Genomic DNA, 11,333 nt, shown 5'->3' with positions numbered 1-11,333 from the left:
GTATGGCCCCTTCCAACTCTGTGATTCTATGATTCAATGCTGTTAGTCTCCTTAGCTACTGCAATGAAAGCTGTCCACTGGAAACGTCAAAAGTGGCCGACGTTTTTTAAAGTTTTATTTATTTTACTTCTTTACAAGCCTTATGCTTTCACACACACACACCCCCACACCCCCACCTCTCCCACACACACACTACCCCTTAAATATAGCAAATGCCAGCAAAGTTAGCCTGGCTTGCAACAGTGCCCCAGGAGTGATCGTGAACTTCTTTAAGATATGTTGTAATATTGATTTCATTCTTCGAAGGCTGTGTTCTCCTCTGCTTCAGCAATGGGCTTGACCCGTGCCCTGCTTTGTTTTGTTTTTAGAAGGCAAATGGCAATTCCCCTTCCAGCAAAGCTATCTCCTGTGTTAGGATCAGCTATTGTACTTCAGGCTCCGGATATGAGCTACCATGAGGTTAGTTCTAAGGGGAAAGACCCAGAGATTTTTTTTTCATTGCCTGCAAAGGTCCTGAAAGGAAAAGAAGCATCATTTTAGCAGGTCACCATTGAATACCAGACGAAATGTAACCACACACATTATTGTTGCAGCGTACATATGATGAAGATTTTCGAACTCCTGCCCTTCTTGTTTGCCATTGAGAAAATCAATACATATTTCGGTCTCTTACCCAACATCACTCTGGGGTACAACGTCTATGAGAACTATTTCAATGCGAGAATGACTTCTGACTCAGTGGTAGACCTGCTGTCTGGTGGAGAGAAGAATGTTCCAAACTATAGCTGTGGAGGACAGAATAATCTCGTGGCTGTTCTTGAGGGGGGCGACTCTGAAACCTCCAAGCAGATTTCAACCATCTTAAGCATCTACAAAATGCCTCAGGTATGGGACATATGGGGAGAGGAGCTTAGTCTAACAATCCCATCCTACGCCGAGTTATCCCATTCTCAGCTCATCAGCTTCAGTGGCCTTAGAAGCCACTGCTTAGAAGCTTCTGCTTTGCCACATACCCACAGGTGCCTGCTTTAACCATGAGGAACACAGCATTTACTCAGCTGGCACAGGTCTCAAGCAGCTGGACCAGAATGAGGAGTTCACCTCTTGAGCTCTGTCCCAGCATTCCCCTGCACAACTGGCATAATTCTCCACTTCCATCAATCAGTCATTAGCTAGAGGCGCATTTGCCTGGCAACCTGTAACCAGACCATGTATTTCCATCACTTATGAGATTTTCTCCATATTTAAAATAAATTTTTACTACTCAACATCCAACTGGAAAGTAGGGAAACTCTCTTGGGAGATTATTATAGCTAAGCAGCATCTACTGCCTTTTCCTTGGACCTTAGTTAACAATGAGCAAAATTAGTTGGAGAGCGGGATGGAAAATTTTACGCTCCATGGGCTGAAATGTTACCTTCTGTAGAAATGCTCCAGGGGGACCAAACCACTGGATCGAAAGGACATTTGCCATAGGCACTGCAGTGGTCCCATGGGAAAACCAAGAAGAAAGGTATTTTTGAAGAGAATGCTTAAGAGTGGAGGAAGCTTAACAGATATATAGAAAAGCCAGTTTCCAACATTCTGCACTTAATGTGACCAAGAAACTCCATTGTTGGTGGAGCTAAAAAGTTTGTAAATTTACCTGTCATTCCCAAAACCTGGACTCAGCAGGGAGATGGATCAGGTGTAGCTCCTATGTAGTAGCCTTCCTAAACATAATCCATAACTTTTAAGAAACAAAGGCCTCGTTCTAATCTCCACTTGCAGAGGCTACAATGTACCTCTGTGAGCAGAGGCTGCCCTCTATGAGGAGAGTGCCCACATAAATGCTGACTATCAGAATGATGAGTATTTTGATAGTTAAAGGTATTAATATTTATACACAAACAAGTATATGAGTAGGTTTGCCAACCTCCAGGTACTAACGCAAGATAAGAATCACCCAGTGCTGTATTGAGGGAAGCTCAAAACAAACTACAGCACACTTTCTATTTAAACACACAACAAGTTTATATAGAAATAACAAGAATAAAGCAACTGACTAGCTGACCTATCTACTAACATGCAATAAGTGAACAAACACACATAAACAAATACAATGTGATACTGAACAAGTATGTACAGGTATATACAACCAGAAATGATAGCAAAATTGTCCCACATATTCCGATGGTGGTCTTAGGTACAGAAAAATAAGCCGTATACAGACTCAGTGACTCTTGAAGACACGGTGAATTTCTTCAGTTTCACTCGTTGTACCCGAGCCAGCTCAAATCCCTGAAAAGGGTAATGTCTAGCGTCTAGTGGGACCCAGAAGTCAAATTTGTTCAGGACCGCATATAAGGATGCAAATCCCAGGTATTAATTTGCGTTTCACCGAACGAGGCTTCATCAGCCTTGCATGTCTCAAGCAGTTCACAGTTGCCTTAAACAAAGGTCCAACACTTCCAAGGAAAAAGATCTTTTTTCCCTCCCCTTCTCAAACCCCGCCCTCCTCAGGCTCCACCCCAAAAACCTCCCGCCAGTGGCAAAGAGGGACCTGGCAGCCCTATATATGAGTTTTGTCTTGGATACAAAGCCAAATGCCAATCTCTTCCTTTCTTGACTAGATCAGCTATAGTTTTGTACTTGAAGATGAAACGGAGTTGCCTTTTATCTACCAGATGGCCCCAAAGCAAGATTCATATTTCATGGGGATCGTCAAGATGTTGCTGCATTTCAGATGGACGTGGATCGCTCTCCTTGCTCCAGACAATGACAAAGGAGAAAGATTCCTGAGGACCTTGACCCCTTTGATCGTCAGGAGTGGGATTTGCATTGCCTTCACAAAAAGCATCCCAGAAACGAATACGGGTGACAACAATCATGTATATTTCCGCAGCACTTCAGTTTTCACACAGAGAAAATGTAATGTGTTTGTTTTTCACGGAGACTCCCAGTCATTGTCTGTGCTTGGAGCTTTGATTCGCTCTGTAGAAAAAGCAAGAAATTCCATTGTGGGAAAAGTTTGGATTATAGCAGTCTTGCGCGATCTCACCTTGAGGTGCTTTTTCAGGTTTTTTGATATCCAGCACGTCCATGGTTCTTTTTCCTTTTTGATCCATGCAAACACAAATACCAAATATGACAATCTTGCATCACTTGAGTCTAGTCTTAGTGAAATTGGAAAGGAAGCATTTCGTTGTTTTTATTCCAACCATGTACTGTCTGTGAAAGGCTGGATAAGATGCAGAGAGAAAGAGGAACGGGAGACCCCATCCCAGGATGAGCTTGAAAGTATCCTGTCTCAGGAAAGCTACAGAATTTACAACTCTATCCAGATAGTGGCACGTGCCTTGAATGCTGCCTACATCTCCAGATCTAATCAAAAGCTGAATGGAGGCCGGCTAGGAGTTCAGGGGGTGCAGCCATGGCAGGTATTTGTTTTCTCTAAGAACATAGGAACATTTGAGTAGCTATGCTGGGAAAGACAATCATGCTAGGAAAAGTTGAAGCAGCAGGAAAAGAGGAAGACCCAACAAAAGATGGATTGACTCTATTAAGGAAGCCAGGGCTCTCAATTTGCAAGACCTGAGCAAGGCTATCAAGGATAGGTCATTCTGGAGGACATTGATTCACAGAGTCTGGAGGACATTGATCGATAGAGATGCCATGAGTCGGAAGCGACCTGACAGCACTTAACACAGAGACATGCTGGGTCAGACCAATAGTCTATCAAGACTAGTATCTGGTTTCCAATAGCAGCCAGTCCGATGCCCCCTGAAAGCACACAAGCAGGGCCCACCAACAACAGCCCTCAGCTGTGGACTACTTCCCTGCCTCGGATAATCCGAGGAATCCAGCCTCTGAACGTGGAAGCCCCCTTCAGCTGCCGTGCCTCATAGCCAACAATAGTCCTATCCTCAATAAATCTGTCCAATTCCTTTTAAATCCACCCAGAGGTGGTTTATGGTACAGTAAAATACAAAAAAGAAAAGAAAAAAAGAAGAATAAGAAGTCAGTTTGATTGGTGAACCCCAATGGGATAAGGTTGCCAACCTCCAGGTAGTTTGGGAAAACTATAACCTCCAGGTAGTAGCTGGAGATCTCCTGCTATTACAACTGATCTCCAGCCAATAGAGATTAGTTCAATTGCTTTGGCAATTGGTCTCTATGGCATTGAAGTTCCTCCCCCACCCCAAACCCTGCCCTCCTCAGTCTCCGCCCCCAAAACCTCCAGCTGTGGCAAAGAGAGACCTGGCAACCCTAAATTGGGAGTGGGAGAAAAGTTTTTTCTCTATTCTTTTATGGACCGTTATCATATCACCTGTTTTCCAGACCAAACTAGCACAATAGTAGGATTACCAGCCTCCAGGTACTAGCTGGAGATCTCCTGCTATTACAACTGATCTCCAGCTGATAGAGATCAGTTCACCTGGAGAAAATGGCCGCTTTGGTAATTAGGCAAGATGACATTGAAGACCCTCCCCTCCTCAAACCCCACTCTCCTCAGGCTCCGCCCCAAAAACCTCCCGCTGCTGACTAAGAAAGACCTGGCAACCCTACACAGTACATACTAGCGTGGATGCAGCAGAGCCTTGTATAAGGGCGTTACTTTATTCTTCATCTGTTTCCTGATGATTCCTAGCATGGAATTCCCCTTTTTATCACACACTGAGGGCCTTGTTATGTATCTGAGTGGAAACCACCTTAAAATTTGTTGGGGTTGCCTGGGACTGTGGAGCAGCAGCAGGTCGGGGGGGATGGAGGGCGTTGTCCTGCTTCCAATTCCTCATGCCTGCCCTACCATGCACCACTTTGCACTTTTTTTGCCAGTTCACCCCATCTGGTGCCACCCACAGACAGTGGTTCAATTCCAGATACAGGCTATGAAAGGTTTTACATGAAATTTACAGTACACATGAAATTCTGTGTATTTCCATGGCAAATTCATCATGTGAGGCTCCTGATGCAGGTCAGCCTCAGGTATGGCTTGAGACCAATCCTCCTTAAGTGAAGTATGTCAGAATTTTAGGTGAGGAGGAAATGAATATGGGTAGAGGCTCCTGATCTAAGGGTCGCAGTGCCGTCGCAGCGCCTTCCTTGCCTCCTAAGGGCTTTCACCCTTAGAACTCAGAAATGAGCTGTCAGTGCCTGAGGCAGACAATCCAAATTGTCTTCCCTCCACAAACACACCATTAAACTCCAATATGACAATTGGCATAGGCCAACAATCATAGGAGACCTAAACCCCAAATACACAAGGGTGAAATCCGATATGGCTTCCTGTATTTCTAAAAACTGCTGCTTTATGTCATTCTAGCTTCATCCTTTCCTCAGGAACTCCCAGTCTTACAGTAATTCCACGAAAGGAATGTATTTTGATGAGAACGGAGACGTTGCGGTGGACTTTGATATTGTGAATTGGGTGGCAACACCTAATCAATCTACTATTGGAGTGAAAGTTGGGAGTGTAGAGAGACACGCAGCCTCAGAAATAAAGTTAGCCATTGATCAAGATGCCATTGTGTGGCCCAGATGGTTTAATGAGGTGAGGGAAAACATATTTCAGTTTATACTGTTTAAAATCTCTTAAGAACTTGTCAAGTGTTATCCCTGTCAAATCAGTTTATAGCCCAAGAATGCAAGGAATGAGAATGGTAGGCAAAAGCGTGGTGGGATAAATGTTTGAAGATGGACAATTAACAACAGTTATTGTCAGTGGTGGTCTCACAGTAGGGTTGCCAAGTGCCAGGTGATGGTGGGTAAACCCCCACCAATCCACCTGGTTGCCCGTCGGCCTACTGAGGGTTGGCGGGCAACGTGTGTATGTGTGCCTGCCCACAGTGCCACATCACTTCCCGTTTACACCCGGAAGTGCCGCATCACAAAGGGCCCTTTACCACTCAAACTCCCAGTTTGAGTGGCAAAAGGCCACTTGCTATGCGGCACTTCCAGGTGTAAATGCATCACAAGGGGCATTTTACCACTCAAATTGGGAGTTTGAGAGGTAAAGGGCCCCTTACAATGTGTTTTACTCCCGGAAGTGCTGCATCGCAATGGGCCTTTTACCACTCAAACTCCCAGAAGTGACGCAATCATGTTGGCACGGCCGCGCAAGTGATCTCACTTCACCTGCACCCCAAAAACCTCCCGCCAGAAAAGAAGGGGGGCCTGGTAAGCCTATCTCACGGTATAGTCAGGGTTATGGCCAACAGCCCCCAAATCCAGATCCTCAAGGGGTCCCTTCTAATAGTTACAGCCTAGAGCACCTAGCATGAGCCATGAGGAACGTAAGAACATAAGAAGAGCCTAGCACACATATGCTTAATCAGGCAAGGCCCATTATGTCCAGCAGTCTGTTCACACAGCTGCCAGCCAGGTGCTTCTAGAAACCCCCAACAAGACAACTGCAGCAGCATTATCCTGCCTGTGTTCCACAGCATCTAAAATGTATAATCTTATTTTAACAATTTATTGTGAGCAGGAAATAATCAAACCAACAATGATTAATTGGGCTCAAACTGTGGGATATGATATTGCTCTAAACAAATGGGAAAGACTATGGGCGAAAGATCTGAAAGGAATAAATGCGCAGTCAATTCGAGAAAATATCTATAAAATGATGTATAGATGGCATTTAACGCCTAAGAAGATTGCAAAGATCTACAAAGTGACATCCCCTAAATGTTGGAAATGTAATAATAAAGTTGGTTCTTTTTATCATATGTGGTGGACTTGTGACAAAGCCAAGGATTTTGGGGATATGATTTATAACGAATTAAGACTAATAGTAAAAAAAAAACATACCCAAAACACCAGAAATGATGCTATTAAGTATGATACCTGATGATTTGTTAAAACACAGGACTTTTTTGATTTACGCGACTACAGCTGCAAGACTGCTTTATGCAGCAAAATGGAAAGGGGCAGACACTCCTGGGAAAAAAGACTGGATTATGAAAATGTTTGAACTGGTGGAAATGGCAAAACTTACAGCTATTTTAAATCAAAAAGACAATGTTCAATTTATGGGGGAATGGGAGGCGTGGATGAAATATTGTGAATATGAACTAGGACTGGGGAAAATGGAAGAATACCTTTTAATCTGATCTAGATGACATTGTTTACATAAAGAAACGTAATCAATTATATTGATAGTATAATGTGATTGAAACCTAATTGAGATATAAGAATAATTAAGATCAGACCATATCACGATGGGATAGAATACTTTATTAAGAGGCGGACGGAGGTGATGGGGAAGTCAATAAACTTTCCTTTATTTTTTATTTTTATTTAGCACTTAAACAATTATAACAACATTACCTATGATTTAGTTTTTAATACTACGTATATTGTTGTTTGTTAACATGGAAAATTTATATTATAAAAACCAATAAAATTTTCAAAAAAAAAAGCATCTAACAGAGTAGGCATCCTCCTCTGATACTGGAGAGAATAGGTAAGCATCATGACTAGTATCGATTTTGAGTAGTAGCCATGAATAGCCTTATTCTCCATGAACATGCCCACCACATCCTGGAGCAGAGAGTTCTAGGACTATAAGCTTCTCTGGAGACCATTGTCTTTATTACCATCTTTCTGGGTGTTATTAGAAGAATCACAAGTGGGAACCCTCAAGGACCTGCTGGAGGCATCTCCTTTCCCCCCTCCTCACTATTTCTTTTTTCCCTTTCCTGAAAGTCCCCCTAGCCTCTCCCCTTTTCCTGATTCCTTCTCTACCTCTAGGGTTGCCAACTTCTGTGAGTCATGGTATTCAGGTTCCAGAGACATTATAATGTACTCTGAGGTGTGATGGATAGAGGTAACCTTACCTATGAGGTCACCCTTCTGTCCAGCTCAGTAACCAGCACATAGGAGAATCCTGCCATACAGAAATTCTTTCATGAAGGCTCACTTTAAGGTATACACAATACATCTGCCCATCACTGACTCATATAATGTGCACATAACACCTTAAATATTGAGCTTTTTTAGGTTCTCATTTTCATCACATGCGTTCTCTTTTTATTTGTGCATGCATCTTGCTCGCTCTAGTGGTCAATACAATATTACATCACTGTGTTTCTGGCGTATTCCTCTGCAGAGCAAAAAATTTCTTGCAGTGTGGAAATGAAAAACCACAACAAGTACAAAGTAATTGGGACACAAAAGTAATGAATATGAGAGTGCGAAAGAGCACATTATTTTCTTTCCTAGCTCTGGCATAAGGACTCCAATACTCTTTTTGCCCTTTGCCCTGACCTAGCAGAGCAGCAGAAACATGCATATCAAAGTGGTGTCCATTTCATGCAGCTGTGAATAACAAGTGCTGTCCTAAAAGAAGACCGGGTTCACGTGATGATGAAATCTAACTTGGGACTAGAGATCCTGTTGAGTTGTTTCTATAGACAGAGCTCAAAGACACCCAAATCAAAGCTCCTAACAAGTTTCATTGTGTAACTTCTTTTCTTTGTGCTTAGACCCTGCCTCATTCTAGGTGCACCAAAAGCTGTCCTCCTGGATATGCTAAGTTGATTAAGGAAGGAGAACCTCTTTGCTGCTATGATTGTTCACCATGTGCGGAAGGGACCATCTCCACTCAGGAAGGTAGGTCATGCACGAGAGCCCCAGTTGGAGGGAGGAGGCAAGGGCAAAAATAATGCTTGCATTGCAGCCTCAGTTAGTCCCTTTTGGCACACCCACCAGTCATTCCACTGCAGTCAGGATCATGTACAAATGCCGGGTCAGATTTTACGATCATTTTGCCACCACTTTCCCTACTTTGGTTGGCATTCATTGTTCAGCATCTAAGGGCTATATCCACACTATCATCTGAGATGGTTTTGGCTGATGATGCTAAAGATTAAACCCAAGATATTCCACAATGAAGAAGTGCAATCTGACTCCCAACTCCATCCCTATTATGCACTGTTACTTCCTGACTTCTCCCTCCTCCCTACTTTGTCCAGGCTTTCTAGCATGTAAGTATGCACATCCAAATAGATATTCTCAATTAATGTAAAAAACAAATATTATCACAGATGTAAAGTAGATATGGTGATACTTAAGCTAATCTGTTCTTTTCAGATGCAAGTCATTGCAATAAATGTCCAGAAGATCAGCATCCAAACAAACTCCGAGACAAATGTGTTCCCAAGAATACAACCTTTCTGTCTTATGGAGAACCTTTGGGGATCATCCTAAATGTCCTTACACTTTTCTTCACCCTAATCACAACGTTTGTTTTGGGAATTTTCATTAAATGCTTAGAAACTCCAATCGTCAAAGCCAACAATCGGGACCTCTCCTACATTCTCCTCATCTCCCTCCTGCTTTCTTTTTTGTCCTCTTTTCTCTTCATGGGTCAGCCCCGGAAGGTGACCTGCCTTCTTCGACAAACTGCCTTCAGCATCATCTTCTCCGTTGCCGTCTCTTCGGTGTTGGCCAAAACTGTCACAGTGGTGGTGGCTTTCATGGCTTCACAGCCAGGCAGCAGGATGAGGAAATGCCTGGGGAAGAGCTTGGCCAACTTCGTTCTCTATTCCTGTTCCGGTATTCAAGTGGGCATCTGCACTCTCTGGCTGGGCATCTCTCCTCCCTTCCCAGAGGCTGACATGTACTCTCAGCCTGGACAGATCGTCCTGCAATGTAATGAAGGGTCTGTCACTATGTTTTATGTTGCCCTCGGCTACATGGGCTTCCTGGCCTCCGTCTCCTTCACAGTGGCTTTCTAGCCAGGAAGCTGCCTGGGGCCTTCAATGAAGCCAAACTGATCACCTTCAGCATGTTGGTGTTCTGCAGTGTTTGGGTGTCCTTTGTGCCCACCTACCTGAGCACCAAGGGGAAATACATGGTGGCTGTGCAGGTCTTCTCCATCTTGGCCTCCGGTTTGGGCTTACTGGGCTGCATCTTTCTTCCCAAATGCTACATTATTATACTGAGGCCTCATCTGAATACAAAGGAACACCTAATGCTGAAAGGAAAAGATGGGATCTAATTTTGATTACATTATTTTAAATATTTGTAATCTGTCTCCACTCCATTATGAATCTAATGTACTGCTATTAGATCAATTATTTCTTTCTTTCACACACATTAGAAAAGAAACTCATTATACATAATGGCAAGGAATGAATAATGACATGAAATATCTATGGGCCATTTTGTTTTAATGCTTTGCATGTATGCTTTTTTCACTACCTAGTTTTAAATAGAGTTGTTTGTGTATAACATAATATGTTAATTGTATTGCTTTGTTGGCCATTGAAGAACATCTTAATTAAATAGTTTCACAATGCCTGGATTTTTCTGTTCATTTGTTTGGGATCATCTAGACAAGCTTTTCTATGCATCTGTCATATATGTTACACTTTTATTAAAAGAAGCCCCAATCTGTGAATCATATCCATAAACTTCTTCCTAGCTAGACAGTGATGCCTCTGCCCAGAACCTGAACATTGGAATTGGTTCCAAATAACTTTCTCTATAAGTTTACAGTCACTCTCTTGGGGGAAAGGGGGTATTAAAATGTTTTAAATAAATAAATAAAGGAAATGCTATAATGTTCCAGAATTAACAAAATGTGTAAAGGTTTGGCCACAGGGACAATAGCCCTCTTTTGTTTTGAACTGGTACGAGATTTTGCACGAGCTTTGTGAAGTTTGAGTTTTTGCAAGTCAAAAGGGGCATCCAGCCTCCTCAAGGGGACCAGATAAACATGACAACGCAGAAATGAATAAATAAGTTCATAATCTGGGAGTGATCTTTGGCTCCCAAGGGGCTGTGGCTCAGTGACAGAGCATCTGCTTGGCATGCAGAAGGTCCCAGGTGCAGGTTCAATCTGGCATCTCCAGCTAAAGGGACTAGGCAGGTAGGTGATGTGAAAGACCCCTGCCTGAGACCCTGGAGAGCCTCTGCCGTTCTGAGTAGACAATACTGACTTTGAGGGACCAACAGTCTGATTCAATATAAGGCAACTTCATGTGTTCATGTGACTGTCACCCTAAAATAACTTGACTTCCCCCCTCCCTCGGTTTCTCGGTCATTCATCTGTCCCAGACAATGGGCCAGGAAGGGTGGCGTTGCACATCTGGGAGGCTTTCTCAGTCAGGGCTTTACCCACCCCAGAGATATCCAGCACTGAATATGTAGGCCTAGTGTGGGACTTCCATTTATCTGGTATACTGCAGAGTCGGCCCTCTGAAACGGCTATTTCCTCCAGACTCTGGAGATTAGTTGTGATTTCAGAACTTCAGGCCCCACCTGGAGGTTGGTAGCCCTAGAGAAACCCACAAGAAAAGGTAGCTCAAACACTGTTGAAATGGCAGCCTATGGGCTGCACCATA

At 43.3% G+C, this 11,333-nt stretch overlaps 1 pseudogene; it reads left to right on the top strand.

The window, feature by feature from the left end:
* Nucleotides 1-600: 600 nt before the first annotated feature.
* Nucleotides 601-10,465, top strand: LOC130473297 (vomeronasal type-2 receptor 26-like; annotated as a pseudogene).
* Nucleotides 10,466-11,333: the final 868 nt, after the last annotated feature.

Source organism: Euleptes europaea, chromosome 1 (assembly GCF_029931775.1).
Source record: "Euleptes europaea isolate rEulEur1 chromosome 1, rEulEur1.hap1, whole genome shotgun sequence".
NCBI lineage: Eukaryota > Metazoa > Chordata > Lepidosauria > Squamata > Sphaerodactylidae > Euleptes > Euleptes europaea.
This window is presented reverse-complemented; position numbering and strand designations above follow the sequence as displayed.